This window comes from Phasianus colchicus, chromosome 1 (assembly GCF_987193195.1).
Source record: "Phasianus colchicus chromosome 1, bPhaCol1.hap1.1, whole genome shotgun sequence".
Taxonomy (NCBI): domain Eukaryota; kingdom Metazoa; phylum Chordata; class Aves; order Galliformes; family Phasianidae; genus Phasianus; species Phasianus colchicus.
Window position 1 is genome coordinate 186,723,095 of NC_143436.1, and position 12,230 is coordinate 186,735,324.

The 12,230-nt window shown below is 47.6% G+C and overlaps 2 long non-coding RNA genes across 2 annotated transcripts; one reads left to right on the forward strand and one right to left on the reverse strand.

The window, feature by feature from the left end:
• The first annotated feature begins 320 nt into the window (after window positions 1-320).
• On the forward strand, window positions 321-6,391 carry LOC149920316 (uncharacterized). The gene is made up of 3 exons (XR_016463430.1): window positions 321-3,295; window positions 5,357-6,019; window positions 6,304-6,391. It is a non-coding gene; the product is annotated as an uncharacterized LOC149920316 (long non-coding RNA).
• Window positions 6,018-12,031, reverse strand: LOC149920317 (uncharacterized). The gene is made up of 3 exons (XR_016463431.1): window positions 10,864-12,031; window positions 7,164-7,279; window positions 6,018-6,550 (listed from the first exon to the last, which is right to left on the reverse strand). It is a non-coding gene; the product is annotated as an uncharacterized LOC149920317 (long non-coding RNA).
• Window positions 12,032-12,230: the final 199 nt, after the last annotated feature.

Sequence of the window (12,230 nt, forward strand, 5' to 3'; positions counted from 1 at the left end):
GGGCAGCGCTCGGAGCACCATCCAACAGCACATTGAACCCAATGGTTCTAGAGCACAGCACTCAGGAAGCTCAGCTCTGAGCCATGCCAATTACACCCACTTGGTTACCTCCTGTTCCCATGTCACTGTTAAAGAGATAAGGGGAAAGGCAACTTGGAAAGCAAATGGGATCCTGGGCTCCATCAGAAAAGGAGTGGCCTGCAGGGACAGAGGGGTGATTGTTCCTCTTTACTCTGCCCTTGTGAGGCCCCATCTGCAGTACTGCATCCAGATCTGGAGCCCCCAGTACAAGAAAGACAGGGAGCTGTTAGAGAGCATCTAGAGGAGGGCCACGAAGATGATCAGAGGGCTGGAGCACCTCCTCTATGAAGACAGGCTGAGGGAGCTGGGTTTGTTCAGTCTGGAGAAAAGAAGACTGCAGGCTGACATCACTGCAGCCTTCCAGCACATAAAGGAAGCCTAAAACAGGAGGAGTCAAATCTTTACAAGGCAAGATAATAGCAGGACGAGGGGAAATGGTTTGAAGTTGAAGGAGGGAAGATTTGGGTTGGATATCAGGAAGATTTACCAAGACAGTGGTGAGGTGCTGGAACAGGCTGCCCAGAAAGGTTGTGGATGCCCCGTCCCTGGAGGTGTTCAAGGCCAGATTGGACGGGGCTCTGGGCAGCCTGGTCTGGTATTAAATGGGGAGGTTGGCAGCCCTGCCTGTGACTGGGGGGTTGGAGACTCATGATCTTTGAAGTCCCTTCCAACCCAAGTCATTCTCTGATTCTCTGATTCTATGACTCACGAGCTGGGAAGATGAATTTGTGTCCTACACCAAGACCTGACCAAAGCTGCACTTGCAGGGGAAAAAAAAAACAAACAAACAAAAAAAAAGGGAAGAAGAAGAAAGAAGGAAGCTTGAAAAGGCAGTCACTGAAGTTCATGCTTTGGAATGGAAAAAACAAATACGCAAAGCGGAGCTATTTTGGCTATGCACAAACAGAGCACGAACGATGCACACGAAACGGCGAAGCAAAGCGCTCCGCAACGAAACACGGGCAGCCAAACCCTCGCTGCCCACGCGCAGCAGCGTTAAAACCGCATCGCCCAGCCGGCACAGCACGAGCGGCGCGCGCCCGCGCCCGGCCCCGCCCCGCGCCTCCCCATTGGCCCCCAGCTGTGACGTCACCGTGTTGCTGGGTGGAAAAGCGGTGACGCGGCGCGGGCGCGCGAATGCGCCGAGTGTAGAATGAATGGGACAGGGGGCGAAGGGCGCGGGGCCGGTACGTGCAGCCCGAGGAAGCTGAGCTGCGCACGGCAGAGAGGGAGAAGCCGGTGTCAGGTCTGCCCCGCCTCTGCGGGGCGCTCCCGTTGTGCTCCCTGCACAACTGGGTATGATGCTTACGAGGATTTATCCTGTGGCCACACCAACATGGGCAATGACAGGGCACGTTCTGTTCAGCCACTCTGTGGGGTGAATGAACAAGACTCTCCATCCATCCCACTCACTGATTGCCACCTCGGGAATGTATTCCTAATCCAGCGAATCAGGTTGCTCACTTTGTGCCCAGATCCAGCTCGCTCAGGAGCTCACAGGCTCACCAGCTCACCTAGTGCTGGGGCCTGTATGGTGTGGCCACCCTGTGCCAGCAGCCAGTGTCAGCATCTCGCTTTGTTGGCGTGCCACGCACAACCTATGACATGCAATGATCATCAGGTTGCCACCTGAACCTTCACACGGAGGAGTGAGAACCAAAATAACAAATGCATTTTCAGCTGGGGCAGAGGCAGCAGCCTTTGAATGGGAACTGCTGGATTAACTGATGACTCAGCTGGCTGCACGCTGTGGCACATGCTGGGCTTAGGGCTGCTGCTGAGGCCGTGCTGGCTTTGCTGAAAGCAGAACAAAATGTGGGCAGGGCAGTGGGGATGTTGCCTGTTCATCCTCCCTGTGAGTACTGGGATGGCGTTGGGAAACACTGAGCTGGGGCATGGTGCAGGGTGCGCAGTGCAGGGCTGGCCAGCTTTGCCATGCTTGTTGGAGTGGGAGGAAGGAGCCAGCCTAGGCGCCTAAACGTCTGCAAGGCCGCTTAGATCACGATCACAATGTTTTTCTGCATAGGGATCCACATAAATAGAAGCCATTCATCCAGGCTGAGAGGACTGGCAGCTCTCAGAGTTACCCTGTCCGCTGATACACAGCCACCACAGGTTTTGCCCTCTCTTTGATTTCTGCCCTCCTCCCCCAGCAGCAGAGTTCCCAGGGCATCATCCTCATGAAATGGTCTTTTGTTTCTTGGTGCCCAAAGCTGATGCATCTCTCTGACTCTGCTCCATTTCACTGCCCTGGCTGCTGGTGTTACTTTCCCAGCACCTCCTGGCCCGGGTGGCGTTTCAGTATCACTGCTTTACCTCTGCAGTCCCACTCCTGCCAGCCAGAAGCCAAAACCCCTGCACTTGCCTGGCCCCAGCCACCATCAGCAGGCCTCCTGTTGCCCAGCCACTGGCTGTGGGCTGACTAGAGCTGGGAACACACTGCCACGCCATTGGTTCAAAATGCCTGGCTCTTTCATAGAATCACAGAATGAATTGGGTTGGAAGAGACACCAAAGATCATCAAGTTCCAACCTCCCTGCCACAGGCAGGGTTGCCAACTACTAGATCAAGTACTAAATCAGATTGCCCAGGGCCCCATCCAACCTGGCCATGAACACCTTCAGGGATGATGGGGCATCCACCACCTCTGGGCAGCCTGTTCCAGTACCTCACCACTCTCTTGGTGATAAACCTCCCCCTGACATCTAAATAAATTATAGAATCACGGAATCATAGAAAGGCTTGGGTTGGAAGGGAGCTCAAGGATCATGAAGCTTCAACCTCCCTGCCACACGCAGGGCCACCAACCTCCGTATCTAATACTAGACCAGGCTGCCCAGAGCCCCATCCAACCCGGACTTGACCAACTCCAAGGATGGGGCATCCACAGCCTCTCTGGACAGCCTGTTCTAGCACCTCACCACTGTCTTGGTAAAGAATTTCCTCCTGATATCCAACCTATATCTTCCCTATCACTATTTACATGTGTAAAAAATTGGTTTCCTTCCTGTTTATAATCTCCCTTTAAGTATTGGAAGGCTGTAATAAGGACTTCCCACAGCCTTCTATTTCCCAGACTGAACAAGGCCAGTTTCTCCAGCCTTTTGATCATCTTCATGGCCCTCCTCTGGGCCCTCTCCAAAAGTTCCATGTCTTTCCCATGCTGGGGGCCCTGGACCTGGATGGAGTATTCCAGCTGGAGCCTCTCATTCAGGTACGTTGCTGTGATCCCCCTCACTGTGAAGCAGTTTTGGCTGTGGTGTTATCTGATCTCACCTCTGCAGGGTCTCCTGGTTTTCTCCTTTTTTCCTTAATACTCCAAGGGAAGAGCCTCTAGCCACTCTAGGTTGCAAGTCTCCAGGTTCTTCATTGGCAAGAGACATTAATAGAAGTGCAAAGAATGACAACAACTATTCATAGATTTTTCTTCTCTGTGTATAATTATGCAATAGCTCACGCATGTCTCACTGCTTCTCAGGATACTCTGCTACACTGATGTCACCTTTGCTTCTCAGTTCACCATGAACATCCAGCTAGCTTCAGCCAGCAGCTGTGAATAGCTCTTAGCAAACTGCTTATTTGCCTGAGCCTTCAGCAGTGCAAGGAAGCCACAGCACGTGCTCCTGTCATCCTCCTGAAAAGTGAAGAGCCAAGTGTTAGCACTTCTGCAACAATTTGAGTGGGAAAATTGCAAGCCTGCCACATGTGCATAATACCTGCATGGAGCAAGCATGTTTGGACAAAAGCCATTCAATGAATCTGTTTTGTCACAGTGCAGCTGCACTACATCCAGCCTCTTGCTGCACTGTGGTTGTGCTCAGGTCTGAGCATGAGCTTTGCACCCAGATGCCTGTCCCCAGGTGCAGTGCCCCTGGCAGTTTTGCAGTGATCAGTGACAAGCTCCAGCTGTCCTGTGCTTTGCATCTGTCCAAGCAAACATAGGCACCAGGTTTCAGCACAGATCGTGCCCATACCTCGGTTACCCACAGCAAGAAGCATTCTCCTCTTTTGATAGTTTTCACGGATGGATGTAACCCAGGTGCTTGGGAGGGCGGGGGGAGGGGAAGCCCCACACAGCTTTTTCCCTGAGCTAATGAGAGTGGCAGCTAATTAGATAGCCAACATCCCACCAGGCCTTTTACCTCTCCTAAGAGATCCTGCCTTGACTAATCACACCAGCATGAACAGCAGGAAAATGTTGATAGTAGAAGAATGAGATCACTGCAGAACTATCACACTGCCTTTCTGGGTGAGCAGAACATAATTTATCTCCCTCAGTCACTCAGATAACTCCAGATATGCTATGCTGAGCTCTTCCCATTGGTGCCATTCTCTGGCACTCAGTTGTCACATCAGCTTTGTTCTCAATTTAGGCATTTTCTGGCTTTACTTTCTCTGCAGCTTATCAAGTAGTAGGCACTGTTCTTGATAACTTCTAAGATAACTACTCTTTCTGGACTTTTGTTTTTGCCATTCAGCACCTTTCTTGAATGGATCTCATTTGCTCCAGGAAGCACCAGTCCAAAAAGCCCTGAAAGGGGATAGCAAGAGGCAGGTGGGCTTTAATTCCCCAGTGCTCTCCTTGTCCATTACAGCTTCATAAAGCCTAAAGACCTCCAGAGCAATTCCAGGAGTGGGAAAGGAGAACCCAATCTGACAGAATCACAAATCCGTGCTGTGGATTTATTTCTGAACAGTGTCATCTCTCCATTGTCCCAGTGGGCAGAAGGAGAACTGGCTGCAGAAGGGACGTGCTTAGAATTCATTTTGCCGGATTTCTACTGTGGCACATTTTCTGATTAAAGAAGTGCAGCCTGTGTTTGATCAAGGAGACATCAGTGCCATTTCGACCTCTGCCTTTATGAAGCTGCTTTTGTCCTTTTGGCAGGTTTTGGGCAGCTCCTTGTCCCTCACCTTCAGCTGGCCCATCACTTGCATGGCAGCACAGCACTGCTGCTTTACTTAAAGGGAAGATAAATCTCCTGCCTTAGAACTATAGGGGAAAATTTGCTTTGCCTGAGCTGGCTGTGAAGAGGCAAATTCCTTGCCCAGCAGCAGGAACGTGCCTATGAATAGCCCCAGTGTAAACAGGGTTGCACATTGCAGAACGGCACTGGGCATGCTTTCCACCAGCCATCTCTTCCTGAAATTCAATAGACATTGATATTTATATCCAGCCTTTGAGGTTTAGCATGCTTCAGCACAAATATACATTTATTAATACTGCAATACTTTGGGTCTTACTGATTCCCACTGAGTCTTATTTCACTCACAGGTACACTCTTTTTCCTGGACTATCATGCTTGAAATAAGCTAAGCCAAGAGCGGATGATCTTTCAGCGGAACAAGTAATATGCTGAAGGCTACATTCAGCAATATTTTCCTTGTTTCACTTGATCAAAGTGCTGTTTAAGCAGAGGGCTACGTTCTGCCCAGCAGCAGAATGGTGTTACTGATATATGGCAGCAGCATGGCTCTGAGCGCCCATCGACAAAACAGAGAGATCAGGAATCTGGCCCAGCATCCTCAAAATAAGAATACTGGGAATGGAGCTATGCCAGGGAAGAATTTGGCCCATACTGTTTCTGAAATGAAGAAGCCAAATAATACAAAGATGTGAGTGGATCTGTAGTCTGTTTATAAGAAAATCCGTGATTTATAGAGCCCAGCAAGAGGAAGGTTAAGCTTCAAGAGCAGTACAGCATAACTAAATGAAGTTATTTCTCCCTGTAAAAAGACACTTTAATAGAAATGAGGACGAATAAAATTCTCAAGATGTGACCTTGCTGTGGAATACAGTCCTGTTATGTTTTCCTTTGCAGATCACACTGTTGTGCTGTACAAAGGCATCACTCTGCTTATAAAACAATTGTTTCCCCGATTCTGCTGCCCAGCATCTTCCTGAATCTGTGTCAATATAAATGCTTCTGCAGCAAGAGTAAGTAGCCAGGTCTACATGCCTGAGGTTCAGTCAGATGTGATGATGTTACTCATTTAATTGCCCAAACAGGAGCCAGGTCCCACCATCTCCTGATGCGGGGCTCCACTACTGGAGCTGGTGCTGCCGGCTCTTTCCCAGCAGAGCAAGGTGCACTGCTTGCATCCTGCCTTCCCCTTCCTGCAGCATCATAAATAGAGCTTGTATGTTCTGCAAAGCTGGGCTGAAATAGGTCAGAGTCTTCGAAGGCAGATCTGCTTACAGGAGTCACTCTTTTCCATCAGGCAGCCGGGCAGTTACCCAGAGGAGTGTTTCTTTAAGGCTGAATTGCAGAATTCAAGATTTCTCCTGTCCAGGAATGTTCCTGGCATTTTGCTGGTGTTCGATGAAAGAAGAAACATGCCATGCAGACAAGCCTTCAGCGCTGAGCCTGTTTTGCTGGGGAGGATCCCATGTGCTGACTGCCTTTGCTCACACGTCTAATTGCTTCTTGTGGGTACCTTCTGAGAAAACCTTGCTTGCACTGACAACCTGTTTTTTCAGGGTGTAACCGTCAGAAAAATAATGTAGTGGGATTAAAAAAAAAAAAAAATCAATAAAAATAAGCCAAGTTTAAAACAGATGCAAATGTTTCATCACTTCAGCCCTTCTCTGTCCAGAAACAAAGAATAAAACTGTGTTATAATTCAACCTCATCTTCCAACGTACTTAGATTCATATCTTGGGGGGCTTCAGTGGGAAATGGACCTAAATTATGTGCCATATCCCAAAAGCTGCTGAGTTTTGTATTTGTTGTGAAAATAATGAAAGCCATACCATTGCCAGTGAGTAATGGGAGCTAATTTCACTGATCAGCTCCATCTTTAATGTGGCATCATGCTATACCATGTGTTTCATTTGCAAAGTATTAACAGACAATTTCTGCTGCTTGAGAATTTCTTTTTCCAACAAGACAAAGACATTGGCACAAAAAAAAAGAAAAAAAAAAAAAAGAAAAAAAGGCTGGCCAGGCACACAACTGAGCCAAAACTCCCTCTTGCTTGCCCTATTTTTGGCTCTTTGGCTTTTGAACTCTTGGCTCCTCAGCAGCCTGGCTGCCACAGGAGGGATTGAGGCAAAATAGAGAGTTCTTAATGAGGGATACCTGAGATCTGAAGCCAACAGCCAGCAACATCTTCAGGGAAGTGACAAAATCCTGATGAGTTAGCAGTTGTTGTGCACACCTCAAATCCTGGGTTCATTTGCTCATGGGATTCACATCTACAAGAATACATGACAAGAGATCATTTATAATTCTCCTGAATCAGGAGGAAGACCACTAACAAAGCTACCTGCATCCTGCTTTTTGGATTTTCTTTCAATTAATGCATTTCTCCAATGTATCACCCCCCAAAACTGTATGGCCCAAAATACTTCCAAAGTGAACTTGAATATTTCCCAGGTCAACTTGAAGCATAACCTGTTTTTTTCTAGATGATCCCTATTTACTGTCTCAGCATTGGCCTGTGTGGTCTCAGAAGGCTGAGCTGAAGTAAACAACATGCTGAAATGTATTTAGTGAATTATCATGCAAACCTCAGAAAAACAGAGAGAGAAAGGATTTCTTGGTTGAGTAGTGATGTAATGTTTTTTAGAATTACGTATTTGTCCAAGAAATTAGATATTAAAAAAAACCTATTAGGTTGGCAAGCTCAGCTCTCCTGGACAGGCTGTAATTGTTTCATACGATAAACATAATTTAGAGTGCTTTATCTAGTCAGGGTTTAAATGCTGCTAATGAAAAGGTGTGTGCCCCCACCCTCGAGGAAGAATTCCACAAACTCTGACATCTCGCCTTCTCATGTAATTATCTGAACACTCATTTTGCAAATTTGCTTGTGTAATTCTGAGGATGGGAAGTCATTTTGTAGTGTCAGGGTACAAACTTTATCTGCTGCCATTCCTTCCTCTAAGAACACAACAAAAGTCCTATGCAAACAATGCTAAAATGGTGCACCAAGCTTGGTGATAATGAATGCAGGACTGTCACTTGTTTGACATGCTGGTAACGTGCTGGCTTTTCCGACCTTTGAGAAACCATATCAATTTTCCTATCTATCCGTGTTTCATATGGCTCTGCTGAATGATTCATGGACTCAAGAAATGAAAGGCATGTAGCATGTCAGTAACCCATCTGACACTTGCACAGGGCTTTTTAGAGGCAGTCAGATGGGGAGAGTGGGTAAGTCTCCAGTTAGGTGCTCTCATATCTGTTTTTCTGCTTCTGAAGGTTTTTTTTATGAACAAAATTTGAGGATCTTTTAATTTCTTATGAAATATCTAGTCTTGTAGCAGTCCAGTCTGAGTTACTGCATGGCAGTTGCCTCCTCTTTTCCTTTCTCTCTGAGCTGCCAGAGGTCTTTGAATTGCAAACACATCCATTGCATAACTAGTTCAGTTTTATAGCACTGATCTTCTCAATCCGACCTTTTCAGGAAGCATCAAGCTTTTGCATTTATGTATGGACAGTGAAGGAGCTGTGCCCTTCTACAGCAGGTTTGCATCATAGGAAGAACAGATAAGGACCTACTGAACACTCCAGTAGCATCTGCATGCACACCACGGCCAGGTGGACTTTTCCAGGACACAGTACATCTACACAGCATCTTCTGTCTTAGCTTGCGTGGACAGATTGGCTTTCAGCTGATGACTGTTGGGTGCAATGCTTTCTGGAAGGCAATAAAGATGCACCGTTCTTGCTCTCAACTTGCTTATTAGGAAAGTCCAGGCAGAAATATCACAGCCACAAAGTGAGTTCAAAAGCTGGTACCCCACCATGGTGTAGGCACTCATTACTGGGGGTGAAGACAGTGTGGTGTTTTGATGGGCTACATCTCTTAGCTGATTGGTTTGAACCAGCTCGAAGGCTGAATAAAGCATTAAGTGAACTCTGGCTCTCACATCTCATCCAGTTACTCCTATGGTGAGCACAGAAACCCATGCCTGGCTGTAATGTGTCTCTCAAGAATGCACCCGAATGCTTGAGAAGGCAGAGAAGACCCTACTTTCCTTTGGAAGCATGTTCCTCTCTTATTAATTAGTATTACTCTTCAGATATAAGTAAAACTTCACAAAAGTTTCAATCATTGATGATAAAATTCTGCTTAAACCGGTAACCACTTAAGCAAATTTGTCTTGGCAGGTCAGTGATCTGTCTGGAAGGATGTGATGGTCTCAAGCCAGTATGATGCATGCCATTGAAAAAAATTCTCCCCCTTTCCCATACATGGCAATAGCTGGCAGCCTCTTTGTGTGACCTCAGCAGAGAAGACTGGTTGTGTTTATAGAATTCACCACCTTCTTAACATTTCTGGGCAGGTCAAAGTGCCAGGCTGCTGGTAACTAAATTACCTCATAATTTCAGGATTCTGCTTTCCTTTACCATTCAGTAACTGGACAGAAACTGAAGGAAACACAGCAGTAAACACAGCAGTAAACAACAACTAAGGTACAGTAGGATCATAGAAGTTGACAGGTAATTGTGAAGGGAGCACCAGATACTTTTTGTAATATTTCTTTTGAGAAATACATTTACGAGAACTTTCAGGAATGTGGCTGTGTTCACAAAGAAGACAGCTTGTGCAAAGACTTTTACACATTTGTTTAACTTGAAATGGAACAAGCCAGCGACTTAAATTCAGTCACACGATGCACGTGTCTTGTCAGGCACCAGGGCCTTGCAGATGACGTAAGTTAAGCACATATACAGCATTTTACATGATCAGTGCCATGGGGATCCCAACAACTCATTTCAAAATACTGCATCTAGACAAAGATCTCCGGTATCTTGACTTTTTTATTTTTAAATTGTCTCTAGTCAATAAATTATTCAATACTGATACTGGATATGCACTGCATCTGGCCCAATTAGGAACTTTTTTCACTTTCATTAGATATCAAAACTGATTATCAAAAGAAAAGAGAAGAAAAAAAAAAAGAATTTCAGGAAAGATATGCAAGAGAATTTGTTGGGGGGGGGGGGGGGGGGGGTGCAGGAAAGAGTGTTAGCCGACTTCTACTTGCTGTATTGTTTCCAGAAACAATGAAACACAAAGTGTATGTTTCTCTTGAGAGTTCTCAGACACTGAAGAACTAAATGGCAAGCCTGGGAGCCACAGAGGTATTTAAGTGCTTGTATTTTAAGGGAGGTAGTTCACAGAGTACTTCAGGCATCTGGGCCAGTACTTCCCACCTCCTCTCACAAGAAGTTTGTGGCAGAACAGAGACTAGATATCAAATTTCTCCAATTGTAAGTTGCCTTACGTGTCAGCTTTACTTTCACACTCACTTGGCTAATGGAAAATGTTCCCGTTTGTAATGGGCTTTGCTAAAGGTCTGAAGTGGTCATCTTAAGTGGAAATAATTGCAGTGGAGAGGAACAGGACATAAAGGACACAACCATGTTTCTGAGGATGTCCAGTCATGGGTACTTGCCACTGTCAGAGTAAAATAAATGAATGTTATTAAAGAAATCTGAGTATTTGCCAGTACTCGGTGTTAAATATCAGCCCAAATTAAAACCATTATCTTACTTGTGTTTCAAACTTGCTGCTCCTGTCCTTACCAACAGGTTTGAGTTCTGAAGCAGGCCCTTTGACAGCAAATGACTCCAATGGATCTTACCTGTGCTGAAGAATCAGCTGCTGCTCGTGGCTGTAACAACCCTGATCCTCTACTGCTTGTTCTAAAGCTTCTCATTTCAGATAATATCATAGGCCTCGGCAATAAATAAAAAGCCGTTTACATCATTCATGTTGTTTACTTACATTTTAGCATTACATTCAGATTAGCTGATGGAAACTAACCTGTCTGGCTTCCCGCTGTCTCTTCAGTGTTAATAGCACCATGCTGCAGCATGTGGGATGTAAACATGGCACAGCAACTACCTGCACTCCAGCAAGCAGTGCTTTCTCACATTAGGATCCCATTTTTACCGTTCTGCTTGGGGAATAAAAACCTCTTTTATTTGTTTCTCTGTGAGTGCTGCGTTCTGTTGCCTGTTGCTGTGTCTGAGTGCTTTCCGCATTGAAATGAGTGAGGAGAGGCAGTCCTCACTGCTGCAGACAGCTTTGTTCGAGGTAAAGATTCCTTCAGAAGCTGCTGGAAGGGGCAAGGTGGCAGCAGCTGTGGTTTTACTTTGGTGGAGAAGTTTGCTGAAAAACTTTTCAGTAGTTCTCGAAGACAACCAGAGCTGAGTTCAATTAATCTCCTAAGAGATGTAAATTACTAATTTCATTGTGCCCTTGTTAGCCCAGCCAGTCGTCTAAATGACACAAAGCGTGGTTTTGCAAAAACAGGAGGTATTCTAATGGACAAAGGCACACAGAGCAGATCACAGCTCTCAGGCGGGCCATTTACAATTACTTGGACAGGAGAAATCTTGAGAACGCTGTATGCAACACCCTAAGTCTTCTTAGAGATGTGGGGAGCCGTAATATTCAGTTTCCATGACCAAATCAAATCCTTCTTACCGTAATCTTTCAGCATCAGAATTACACCACGCGGTGTTTCACACACAGACACCAAACCCTGCGCGCACACCGCTGGAGCTGGCAGGGCACGCGGACGAGGAGAGCTTCAGCGCTGCTCCGACGCGCAGAGGAGGCGCGTGGCCCGGCTGCCCCGCGCTGCAGATCGCGGCCCTGCCTGCCCGCTAATGACAGCCTCCATCTCCGTGCATTAGCGCGGAGCCGAGAAAACCTGACTCATCACTTCTCCCAACGCGGAGAGCCGAGCCGAAGCGCGCCGAAGGCGGCCAAGGGAGGGGCAGGCTTAGCCCTCGCCTCAGGCCTCCACAGCGCCATCCAGCTCCCGGCCCTCGCGCCCTGTGTCTTTCGGGCTGCTCGCTGCGGGTGGCGGTGCGGGGCCGGTCCGGTGCCGGCTCGGTACCGCAGCGATGCCGGACGGACGCAGCCCGAACCGCCCCCCCGGCTCGGCCGCCACCGCCGCTCCCTCACAGCCCCGGGGGCGGGGCTTCCCGCGCCTCATTTGCATAGGCACCCGATTGGCCAGCAGAGGACACGCGCCGACGCGTTGACCCCGCCTCTCTGCCCAACGCTGCCCAGAGACGCGGCCGGCCCCGCCCCGCCACCGCGCTGCTCCCGCCCTTTTCCCCGCCCCTTTTCTCAGCTTGCCCGGAGATGGGAGCCGGCGAAAGCTCTCCCCATTGGTC